The sequence below is a fragment of the Cuculus canorus genome, chromosome 1 (genome assembly GCF_017976375.1).
Source record: "Cuculus canorus isolate bCucCan1 chromosome 1, bCucCan1.pri, whole genome shotgun sequence".
Classification (NCBI taxonomy): Eukaryota; Metazoa; Chordata; class Aves; order Cuculiformes; family Cuculidae; genus Cuculus; species Cuculus canorus.
Genome location: NC_071401.1, coordinates 98,813,593 through 98,824,705, shown reverse-complemented (window position 1 = coordinate 98,824,705; position 11,113 = coordinate 98,813,593).

The window sequence follows — 11,113 nt, the reverse complement described above, 5'->3', positions numbered from 1 at the left end:
CAGTACGGGTTCATGAAGGGCGGGTCCTGTTTGACCAACTTTTTCTCCTACAGCCAGATAACCCACCTAGTGGATAAGAGAAAGGTCATGTATGTTATCTACCTGGACTTCGGTAAAGTCTTTGACACTGTCTCCCACAGTATCCTCCTAGAGAAGCTGGCAGCCATGGCTTGGATGGGTATACTCTTCACTGGGTAAAAAACTGCCTGGATGGCTGAGCCCAGAGAGTCGTGGTGAATGGAGTGAAATCCAGTTGGCAGTCAATCACAAGCAGCATTCTCCAGGGCTCAGTGTTGGGGCCAATCTTATTTAATATCTTTATCAGTGATCTGGATGAGGCGATTCAGTGCTCCCTCAGTAAACTTGTAGACAACACAAAAGTGTTGATCTGCTTGAGGGAAGGAAGGCTCTGCAGAGGGACCTGGACAGAATGGATTGATAGGCTGAGCCCAACTGTATGATGTTCAACAAGGCCAAGTGTTGACTCCTGCCCATGGGTCACAACAACCCCATGCAACAATACAGGCTTTGGGAAGTGTGGCTGTACAACTGCCCAGCAGAAAAGGACCTGCGGATGCTGGTTGCCAGCTGGCTGAACATGAGCCTTATCGGATCCAGGTGGCCAAGAAGGCCAACAACTTGTATCAAAAATGACTTAGCCAGCAGGACCAGGGAAGTGATTCAGCCCCTATACTCAGCACTGGTGAGGGCATGCCTTGAATACTGTGTTCAGTTTCAATCCCCTCACTACAAGAAAGATATTGAGCTACCAGAGCATGTCCACAAGAGGACAACAAGGCTGGTGAAGAGTCCAGAGCACAAGGATTATGAGGAGCAGCTAAGAGAATTGGGATTGTTTACGTTTTGAGAAGAGGGGGCTGACAAGTGACCTTATTACTCTCTAAAACTACCTAAAAAGAGGTTGTAGAGAAGTGAGTGCTGGTCTCTTTGCCCATGTGATAGGTGACAGGACGAGAGGGAATGGACTCAAGTTGTGCCAGGGGAGGTTTAGACTGGATATTAGGAAAAAATTCTCTACTGAATGAATGGTGAGGCATTGGAACAGGCTGCTTAAGAAAGTAGTGAAATCACCATCCCTGGAGGTGTTCATAATACGTGTAGATGTGACACTTCAGAACATCTTTTATTAACTGTGTTTCTCTTGTGCTTATGGTTGGACTTGATGATCTTAGAAGTCTTATCTAACCTTAAGTATTCTATGATTTTAATTGTTTCATCTGCCTCCAGTCTTTATGCTGCACTATTCAGTTTTTGCATTGCTTTCAAGTTTTACACCAACTATGCTGATATTTCTACATTTTATTTTTCTTCAGACTTCATTAAATATTAAATTTACTGCATCAGCCTGGGCCACCTAGTGTAAGTAAGAGTAGCTCCACTGAAGACTTAAACCCCGATTGAAGTATTCAGTAAATGCAGCAGTAGTTGCAGTGGTAGCTGAGAGAGCTACGTGCATTATATTTTTCTTTATACAGTTTCCATCGCAAACTAGGTAAACGTAAGGCGATTGATTTCTTTTTACGACTAGTACATACATCTATATAATTATATAACATTTTCAAATAAAATAAACTACTGTGTGCAACTGTCATCACCATCATTCTCCATTCTGCCAACAGGGAAAGGTAATTAATGTCACAGGTAACTGAGATAAAGCTTTTATCGTATGGAAGGAGAGTTTGGATATTTTAATCCTTTCATCGCAAGCATCTAAGAACAGACTGCCAGGTGAACATTATCCTTTTAAAACAATGCTTCTCAATTCCCAATCAAAATGTAAGGAGAAGAATGAAATTAAGGGACTTTACCTACAAAAAACTAGCAGAAAGTATTCAAAGGCATTTTGAATCCAGAAAATTTAAAAGTGTAGGTATTATCTGTTGCATTAAATGTCCATTTTATACCTGCCAGCAAGAGTGAAAGTGTAACTTAAATGAGCTACAGCTGATGCTCTGAAGTGCGCGTATTTTGTGGCTGAGACACCTTATTTTAATGACTTTATAAAATAGCTTTTACTCTTTTCACCCAGCTCTACTCTTCACCTGTGTTCAACAATAGTCCATCATGGATTACATGCATAGACTGCTGGAGTGCCTGTGGGGAAGCAGACCACAAGATAACCTCTGAAGAAACCCTGATATTATAGCAGTACATTTTCCTAATACTGGACAAAGGCCACTGAGCAGTCAGGTTGGCACGAAAGATCACGAACTGTGAATGAAAGTATGCTGTATAAGGTATCATCAGCTGTGCTTTCCTCTGTGGGATTCATTGACAAGACTAATAAATAATTCAAATAATTGACTGCATTACAACTTACTTAAATGATGAATATGCATTTTGAAATTTAAAACCAAAAGCACTTATGCAATGTTCCAGCTTTTCAAACATAAAATACCAGAAAAGCCAGAAAGTGTGGGACAGAAACATTTAGTCTCACACATAAAGCTTATTTTGTTACCAAAATAATAAAAAGGGCAAATGTAACAACAGTCTTAAACCTCAAACATTGACATTCCCAGGGAAAATAGTAGATGTCATACTGAAATGTAACATTATTAGTGTGTTATGAATAACTGTTAATCTGAATTGCATTAAAAAATGTAGGTCTAGCAGCAATGTTGGGTTTATATCTCAAAATTCTGTTAAAGCTTTTGAAGGAGCCAATTAGCACAGGGTTAAACAGTTGATGACAGACCTGAAATGTCAAGCAGTTTCCACCACGGTCTTTTAGTAACAGGTTTGAGCAAATCATCTTTCCCAGAAGTGTATAATTAGTTTGAGGAATTCATGGCTTTCACAACATGCTGTAGCAAACAGTATAAAAACATTTGAAGGTTTAGACTGGTAGAGGGTTAATCCATCAGTGGCTACTGAGTATTTTGGTCCAAATACGAATTTTTATTCATAACTGTCTTGCACTATTAGCTGTCTAAAATTGAGAAAATATATCCACAGATTAAATAATCTCAACATGCCTGGTTTAAATATATACTTTCTTAAGAGTTTAGTACTGGCTAGGACTGAAGAAATGACATTGAATCAGATAGACCTTTAGTCTGACAAAGTTATGAGCTCTTATTTAAGTTTTAATCTTTGTCTTCACAATTTGCTTTTCTCTAGCCTCTTCTCTGCACCATTATTTCTTATCTTTTTTAATTCCATTTGTTTTTAAGTTATGTAAAATGTTTTCATCACTCCCTGCTATTAGTTATCACTTGAGTGCACAATTCTGTTCCAGGCCACAAATTCTTCAGGCAACACAGATTCTCCAAGAACAATGCTATTTCCTTGATGTCAGTGCACTGGGAAGAGGAAAGTGGCCAAGACATCCTTTGAGGTCTCTTGTACGATTGGCATCTTATGCTTCCAAGTGTTTTCATTTGCTCTGTGCAACTAACCAGGAGAACATAGGCAGCTCTGAAGTCCTCAGTATATTCTTTTAAAGTACACCATACCTACTCAAAACAATCAAATTATTTTTCTCCTACTGATAAGTACCGAAGCACTGCCATTGAAAATCTTGCTGTTCATAAGAATTTGTTTAGCAGGCAACAGATGATCAAAATGACCAGAAAGAATTATTAGATTTCAAGTAACCTTTCAAGCAGAAGGATGGAGGAATAAAAGGGAATGTGAAGGAGCTGAGAAACAAAACAGGCATATGTGGTTGAAGTACCTGTCTGAACGTGTTTAGGTCACTACAGTTTAACACTGTCTCTTTTCCAGGAACTGAAAAGCATGTAAAATGGGGGAAAGTGAGGACTGTTGAACATGCAGTTAAGTCTTAGTATTGTATTGAAAAGCATTGCTAGGCACATTATGTTCTTCCGTTACTGCTGAAGCTGTAGCAAGACAGCATATTTTCCAATTTGAATCTCTGTAATAAGTCTTTTCTCACCCTTTCCCTACATCAAAGTAGACCAATGTCTCAAATATTTTGTATGTAAAGACAGAAGTTAAAATCCATTCTGAACAAAATAACTTCCATTGCTGCTTGCTAGTCACAGTAGAGATAGCACGACAAAAAGGCTTGAGAAAATGATGAGTATGTATATATAAAAAGATGTATCTATAAAGATATGGGATTCATCGGCTTTTACATTCCGAATGTTTTAATGTTAGGAAAAGCTTTATAACTTTTTGCATGTAAGAAATGCTCAAAAATTTGGGTGTGATTCGCACTGTCCTAACAAATAGTTGTTAATGTTATAATGTACCACTGTCTCCTCAAGACTACGCAGTCCTGTAAAGATTCAGACAGGGATGAGATGAGCTCTGCCAGTCCAGCCCTGACCTTCCTGGCACAGGATCCTGTCCTCTCCGTATGTGTCCAGCCAGGCAGAAACAGACTTTCTCCCAGTTTGTGTTCTCACCTGGAAATAAGCTCTAATTCAGTCTTTCAAATCAAGCAGGGGTCCAGCCTTCTGTCATCTACATTTTATCATCTACCTGACCAGTGGCAACAGCTTCTATGTTAAGAATCAGCAGAAGAGATCAACTTTCTGTATTTTGACTGCTGCCATTCACAGTTGAATATTTTAGCAAAAACCCATCCTCATCCATGGCTTAAATGATCTACTTTGCATTTTTTATTGCAACCTTTACAAAAAGGGGAATAAATCTTAGGTAAAGGACAGCAGGGACCAGAAATTACTTGAATAGGCGCAGTGAAAGTTATCTGGAATAACAACTTTAAGAGGAATGAACTACGCAGTTACCAGAGAGGAGAGGCGCTCAGGACAGCTCCTCTGACTCAGCAGTAACCTCTCTGAAACTGAATCAGGAGGATCTCTGTTACCATAAAGAGATTTATGTTATGGGCTTAATGTTAATAAATGTTTGTATACGTGTTTATATAAAATAAAGGACACTGACATGGCCACCATGGCCATGGTTTGGTCTGATACCGACGGGACTGAAGCTGCTTGTATACAGGCATACCTCTTGCAGAGAAGCCAGATCTTTAGGATGTCAGCTCTCATCTGGCACAAAAGTAGAGAATGGAAGATATTTGGACTGTCATCTTGCTTCATCCATAAACTTCATATGTTGACAGGAATTATCTTGTTAGAGAACAGGCAACAAAATCATAAATCTTGCCTTGCAGAGCAAACTACATGCCAAAGGATGTCTTTGTGCCCTAAGGAATCCCATGTTTGGTCAAAATGCCTAATTTGAATGGAAGCCTGCATGTTAAAGTCTTTTCCCCACCCTATTTTAACAGACTGTTGGTTTGGGTTTTTTTCTCATCACTTAAGATTTTAGAGAGGCAAGGGGGGGAGGCGTGTTTGTATGATTTTGTTTGTAATTTCTAACCAATTTTAATGCTGATGAATTTGACAAGATAGCTATAAAACAGCAAATATAATACATATAATACATATAACACATGACTTTTGCCCCCCCCACCCCCAAGTTTTATATTAGTTAACATAATGCACACACTTGGGACTGTTAATCCATGTTTGACTGCCATTTCCAGGTCTGAACAAGTATATTACTGTGCAATTCAAAAGTGTATGGTGTTTATGAGCAACTTATATATGATTATTTACACTGCATTTTTTTCAACAGAAAGAAAATATATATTTTTGTTCTACAGATAAAGAAGTCTCTGCAAACACTGAATCACAGACTCCATTTTGACAGACCTTATGTTTACAAACTTTTAATCCTTTAAAACACTTTAAAATGTTATTAAAATCCTTTAAAATGTCATTACCATGGCATTATGCATGCACATTAGCTACTGTAATAAATGAGATCTAAAAGCAGTATATGCTTTCCTCTTCTCACTTAGGTTTTAATTGCAAACACAGATAAGTCTCTCAAATGTTCACTGCACACACAAGTAGTTCAGCTGCCTGATAAATCTGGAAATTGCAGAAAAAGTGTGACTTGAGTTTCTCCTGCTGGTTTTGCTCCTTGTGATCAGAAAATTATTTTGAGTTGTCAGGTGCTATGGTAGTATATTGCAGATGCTCCTAACACATTTTTTGGTAGAGTAATCAGCTCCCAAATTATGATATTTATATGTCGATATAAGGAATATTGGCATAGTTTCTGCACAAATTTCTGAACCTTGGTAAAAGCTGTGCTTTTATTTACATTAATGAACTCTCTTAGTTTAGACTTACCTTTCACCTAATATTTCCTGCTGCAGAAGAGAAGAAGCTACAATTCTATCATTGCCCATCAACAAAACTACCTTTCTCACTTATAATACTTTTTATATATTGTTGAAAAAGAGAATATTACCCTTTGCCAGAAAACCCTCAAAGATTTTTTTGCTGGAAATAATTATCAAAACCAAAAAATTCCCATTAATTTTTTTTAAGTATGAACATTGTTAAAGTATGGCTGAGTTAGGTCTAGTTTCCCAGTTAAGCTCCAATTGTGCACCATCTCATTTACACCCACACAGGCCAAGTGATGTCAGTGGGAAACAGACCGAACACAAGAGTGGGACTTTATGAATTCTAATCTGCAATTAAAGCTGCTATTTTACTTAGTTTAAACTATAGTTTTCAAAATTTGCATATAGTTTTTTTTCCATTCTAATGTAAGTAAGACTTCAGTCACAATGGATAAAACAAAACTGACATTTAAAATTCAGGGCTTTCCACACACAGCAGACCTGTTGAGGGTGACATAAAAGTACATCAACTCTTAAATTAAGCCTCTAATTCTGGCCTGTCTTCCTTCCCAGTTTCCGTTTATTATATATCTTAATGGAGTATTCAGTGCTGAATTTTGGATAGTCTATTCATTAAAAGTAATTTTGTTATTTTAAGGCCATGTGAATTTCATTGTTAATGCTGACATAATTATATGAAAAATGAGAAACAAAAAATGTGAAAAAGTATATTGCTGTATATGTTACTTACAATGATCCTTGAAAACTTTTTATCTTCCTGACTAGTCACTTATTACATGATGCTTTTTTTTTTTCCATAATTGGACACAGTCACTCTGCATTCGGATTAATGATATACTGAAGGAGCTGACGAAACCCAACCTGTTTAAAACAGTTTTGCTCTGACTCACACATAGACTGTAGTACATTTGCTTCATTGACTTATTGGTGATAACTGTTTTTTAACCTCTCAGCATGCAGTGAAAGAATCTCAAGATATCATTTATAATAATTTCTGATCTACCCTTACAAGCTTTCTTTTCCTTTTTTTTTTGAATAATCACATATAAGAGCAACTCATAATTTATATATACAGGTATATTATGAGTGTTATAAATAGAAACTTATATATCTGCAATTTTAGTTGTAAAGATCTCAGTCTTACCGCCACTAAGGGTCTCAATATGAAGCAGAAGAAATTTTTTTTCATTTCTCCTCCCAGTGAACAAGAATCAAAAAATAAAAAGTACAAAACCTATACACTATTGGTAATCAAAACGGTACACAATAATCTTAAAGAAGGCAAATTCATCTTCCTTCTGAAAAGTTACCTACAGATCTTATTTACTCTTGGGTAAATAAGGGTCTGACTAACCTACTGCTGTTGCATTTGTCTATCACACAATATAATTAAACCCCAAAATTCTGATGAGAACACATATTTAAGTTGCATGTTTTATCAATTCAACATTACAGAAATTGCTTGAACAAATGATGCTGGGGTTTTTTTTAAGTTTTTCTCAAATAGAAGACATCAAACTATCAAAATGAGAAAAAACTAGAAGCACAGACCACTCGTGCTGTGTGTAGAGTCACCTATTACATCTTGCTATCAACCTTGCAGTCCAGCTGAGAGTAAAATAAAAGCTTCTGGCAAAATAGATGAGACAAACCAAATGTCCATAGAAGACCTTTGATGCTTTATTTGTGAGACTGTGATAGCACTAATGCTGACCATAATTCACACACATAAGATATGTTAATAAGAGCAATGCTTTGTTGATGATTCTAACAGATTGATTAATTAGAAACATAGAATGATAGAATCATAGAAATATAGAATCACAGAATCATAGAATCATAGAATCATAGAATCATAGAATAGTTAGGGTTGGAAGTGACCTTAAAGATCATCTAGTTCCAACCCCACTGCCATGGGCAGGGACATCCCACTAGATCAGGCTGCCCAAGGCCCCATCCAGTCTGGCCTTGAACTCCTCCAGGGATGGGGTATCCACAGCTTCCCTGGGCAATCTGTTCCAGTGCCTCACCACTCTCATAGTGAAGAAATTCTTCCTAATGTCTAGTCTAAATCTGCCCCTCTCCGGTTTGCACCTGTTCCCCCTGGTCCTATCCCCACAAGCCTTTATGAATAACCCCTCTCCAGCTTTCTTGTCGGCCCCCTTCAGGTACTGGAAGGTCACTATAAGATCTTCTCTGAGCCTTCTTTTCTCCAGGCAGATCAAGCCCAATTCTCTCAGCCTGTCCTCACAGGGAAGGTGCTCCAGCCCTCCGATCATCTTTGTAGCCCTCCTCTGGACCCGTTCCAACAGCTCCATATCCTTCTTATGTTGAGGATTCCAGAAATGGACACAGCATTCCAGATGAGGTCTCACAAGAGAGGAATAGAGAGGCAGAATCGCTTCCCTCGCCCTGCTGGCCACACTTCTTTTGATGCAGCCCAGGATATGGTTGCCTTTCTGGGTTGTGAGCTCACATTGCTGATTCATGTCGAGCTTCTCATTGACCAGCATGCCCAAGGCCTTCTCTGCAGGGCTCCTCTCAAACATGTCATCCCCCATCCTGTACTGAAAATGGGGATTGTCCCAACCTAGGTGCAGGACCTTGCACTTGGCCTTGTTGCACCTCATGAGGTTCTCACAGGCCCACCTCTCCAGTCTGTCCAGGTCCCTCTGGATGACATTCCATCCTTCAGCTTGGTGTCATCTACCAACTTGCTGAGGATGCACTCAGTCTTGCTGTCAGTATCATTGATAAAGATATTGAAAAGCACTGGTCCCAGTATGGACCTCTGTAAGCAGGGACATCACTCATCATGGATCTCCATCTAGACTTTGAGCCATCGACCACTAATCTTTGAATACGACCATCCAACCAGTTTCTTATCCACCTTACCTTCCACCCATCAAATCCGTATCTCACCAATTCAGAGAGAAGGATGTTGTGGGGGACTGTGTCAAAAGTTTTACAGAAGTCTAGATAAATCACCTCTGTCAGTTTACCCGTGTCCACTGCTGCAGTTACACCATCATAGAAAGCCACTAAGTTGGTTAGACAGGACTTGCCCCTAGTGAAGCCGTGTTAGCTGCCATTAATCACTTCTCTGTTCTCCATGTACTTGAGTATAGCTTCTAGGAGGATCTGTTCCATGATCTTCCCAGGCGCAGAGGTGAGGCTGACAGGTCGGTAGTTCTCAGAGTCATCTTTTCTACCCTTTTTAAAAATAGGCACAATGTTACCCTTCTTCCAGTCACCAGGGACTTCTTCTGAGTGCCATGACTTTTCAAATATCATGGAGAGTGGCTTGGCAATCGCATCTGCCAATTCCCTCAGGACTCCGAGATGCATCTCATCAGGTCCCATGGACTTATATATTTTCAGCTTCCTCAGATGTTCATGAACTTGATCCTCCTCTACTGTGGGAGGGGTTTTACCCCTCTGGTCACCATCTTGCTGTCCCATGACCCAGGAGGGGCGAGGAGAGCAGTTATACAGGAAGACTGAAGCAAAAATGTTGTTAAGTACCTCAACCTTCTCCTCATCTGTTGATACATGATCCCCATTTCCTACCATCCGTGGGGATACATTCTCTCTGACCTTCCTCTTTTGATTGACGTACCTGTAAAAGCCCCTTTTGTTGATCATTACTTCCCTTGCCAATTTCAGCTCCAGCTGTGCCTTGGCCTTCCTGATTTCATCCCTACACTACCGGGGAGCATCTCTATACACGTTCCAGGCTCCCTGTCCTTGCTTGCACTGCCTGTGCAGTTCCTTCTTCTTTTTCATTTTGACCAGCAGATCTCGACTCAGCCATGCTGGTCTCTTCCCTTTCCTGCCTGATTTTCTACACACAGGGACTGAGTGCTCTTGCGCTTTGTGGAAAGCTTCCTTAAATATTTTCCATCTCTGTTCTGCTCCCTTGTCTCGAAGGACCACATCCCAGGGGGTCTTACCGAGTAATTCCTTGAAGAGCTGGAAGTCTGCTTTCCTGAAGTTTAGTTTCCTGACTATACTCCTCACCTGTCCCACATCCCTCTGGACCTTGAACTCCACCAGTGCATGATCACTGCAACCCAAGTTGGGCAACCCTACAGCTTGCCGTGCCACTCCTCCAGCATATGTCTGGGTGGTTGAAGTCCCCGAGTAGGATGAGAGCTTGCTAGCGCGAAGCCTCCTGTAGGTGAAGGAAGAAGGCTTCATCAGTTATCTCTCCTTGATTGGGTGGCCTGCAGTGTACACCAATCACAAGGTTCCAGTTGGTTCTTCCATCTTTAATTCTTACTCACAAGCTTTCAACCTGTTATTGGCTACTCTTCAATGCCATCTCTTCACATTCATTCCCTTTCCTGAGATATAGGGCAACGCCTCCCCTCCTCCTTCCCTGTCTGTCTCTCCTGAACAGCCTGTAGCCGCTGACAGCCACAAAATTTTTTTCCAGTCATGGAACAGTCATTAGGAGAAAGTGAACCGATGAGGTAAATTAAGTGTCTCTAAACAAAACTACAAATCAGTGATAGAATAACCATTTGAATTTCTACTCCTCATATAATAAAGAACAGCTGTTCCTGCTAAGAATCAACAAAATAGATGGTTATCATACTAAACAATGTCAAGACATAGGTGCAATTCAGAGTAAGAAGGATGGCAGGTGCTCAAAACATAGAAATTTCCTGTAAAGTATCGAGCTTAATAGCATTCTTTGTTCAAAGGTGAAAAAATGAAGCAGAATTAGATGCTGACAGAGAACAGACCATGGTATGCTAGAAGTTTATTTTGTGTAACATCTTTCAGAATCTCAGAAAAAATAATGAGTAATATCTGTAAGGCTCTCTATGCATATGCACCATTGAAAACCCTGCAAACACAGAGATTCTGCCTATGCACATATAGACCAGAGACTATGAGCAGTATTACTTAATGGATTTTATGTCA